We start from the raw sequence: 2,318 nt of genomic DNA on the forward strand, positions 1-2,318 counted from the left end.
AAGTTAACCCACCCCAAAAAACATTCTCAAAGAAACAACAACCCTCTCAATAAGTGGGCTAAAGAGAAACCTCTCTGAAGAAGAAATATGCATGGCAAAGAGACACATGATGCAATATGCAAAATTTCTGATCATAAAAGAAATGCAAATCAAAGCAACATTGACATTCCACCTCACCCCAGTTAGAATAACCATTATGAAAAAATTAATAATAACAGATGCTGGGCTGGTGGAGATGTGGCAAAAAAGAAACATTACTACACTTTTGGTGGAAATGTAAACTTGTTCAAATAGTCTGTAATGAAGCATAGAGGTTCCTCAATAGAGCTCCCCTATCACCCAGCAATGATGGATCAAGAAAATGTCATACATATTCACAACCAAACTCTATGCTTCTGTCAGAATGAATGGCATTGACACATTAGTAAGGAAATAGAATCACCTGGATAACATAATAAGTCAAACAAGCCAGACCCAAAGAATCATAGGCTAGAGGTTTGCAATCATTTGGAAAAACTAGAATATGTCTAGGATATTCACAATAGCTCAATAGCAACATGCATATCACCATATAAAATGAAGCTTATTGAAATGAGCTCCAAGAAATGGATACAATATGATTGAATAGTGAACTGTGTTTACTTATTTCTATTTAGATTTTACCCTTTAGCTTATTCCCTGTAGTCATTTGTTTTTATTTCTGTACCCTTTGTCTTATACATAATGTGATTTGGGGAAGGGAAGGGAAATCACAGAAATGGTCGGACAAAGATTAACCAAAGCAACAGTAATATACAATAGACATTATGTTAGAAATGACTTCATAACTTTGGAGTGTAGGATGTCAGGGTTGGGGGAAGGAGGAAAAAATGAGGAAGGGGTAACATTATTTAAAAATGTACTCATTACTTATGTAACTGTAACCCACCTCTCAGTATATCACTGTCATGATGTAAAATCCAAAAAACAAATCAGAGAACTCACCCAAATAGAGAAAATTAGAGACAAAAATGAGACAACACAACAGATACAAGCAAAATTAAGAATGCTATAAGAGAGTACTTTGAAAACCTTATGCCAATCACCTGGAGAATTCTGGAGAAATTGATGCTTTCCTATACTCTATCTGAACCAAGTAGTAACACATAAGAAGTCATGAAAATGACATGTCAATAAACAACTTCCCATTTCAGAAAAATCTAGGACTCAATGAATTTATCATGAAATTAAGGCCTGAAAAGAACTTACAATACTCAGATCTAACTCTTCAATGGAATACAAAGGGAAATGGAATTTTCAAAACACATTCTTTGAGGCTAGAATTAGACTCTTCTCCAAATCACATAGGAACTCCAAAGAAAGAGAACTATGAACCCAAATCTTTGATAAGCATTGATGCAGAATTTATTATTAAAATTCTCGCCAACCAATTTCAGGAACTAACAAAAAATCGTATGGTATGATCAAATAGGATTCATCATTCATAAAAATGGATTCAATATTCTTGTCAATAAATATAATACAAACCATAAGCAGAAGCAGGGACAAGAAACACACGATCCTCTATAGGGGTGCAGAAATAGCTTTTAACAAGCTGGAATACCACTTTATGATTAAAAGGTCTGAGAAGCTAGGAATGCATGGAACATTCCTCAATATAATACTGAGTATGTATATGACAGAGATAATTAGCCTTTACCTAACAGTGGAAGCATGAAAAAATTAACATCAGGAATGAGACAAGGATTTCCACTCTCTCTACTACTCTTCAATATGGTAGTGGACTTTCTAGCACGAGCAATACAAGAGAAAAACAGAAAGCAGATACAAACAGGGAAGAAGTAAAACTATCCCGTTTTACAGATGAAATGACCTTGTATTTAGAGGACCCTATGGCTTCCTCCCTCAAGTTAGTAAAGGTGATGCTACCCTTCAGCAATGTAGCAGGGTATAAAACCCACAAGAATCAGTAGTTTTTCTGACCAAGAATGGGAAAATCCAGGCTGAAATCCAAAAAACAACCTCATAGGTATTAGCCTCAAAATCAAATCTAAACAAAACCAAACAACTACAACTAAGCTATGAATTAATTAATATAACTAAAAATGTGAAAGACCTTTACTCTGAAAACTTTAAAATTCTAAAAAGGGAAATTGAAGGAGAGTCAAGGAAATGGAAAATTTTTCAATGCTACTGGTTGGAAGAATTAACATTGTGAAAACTGCAATACTTCCCCTAAACAATTGGCAATGCAATACTCATCAAAATCCCAACAATATTCTTAAATGAATTTGAGAAAGCAATTCAAATTTAATATG

Source organism: Dipodomys spectabilis, unplaced genomic scaffold (assembly GCF_019054845.1).
Source record: "Dipodomys spectabilis isolate Male_0828 unplaced genomic scaffold, ASM1905484v1 ptg000078l, whole genome shotgun sequence".
Taxonomy (NCBI): Eukaryota; Metazoa; Chordata; class Mammalia; order Rodentia; family Heteromyidae; genus Dipodomys; species Dipodomys spectabilis.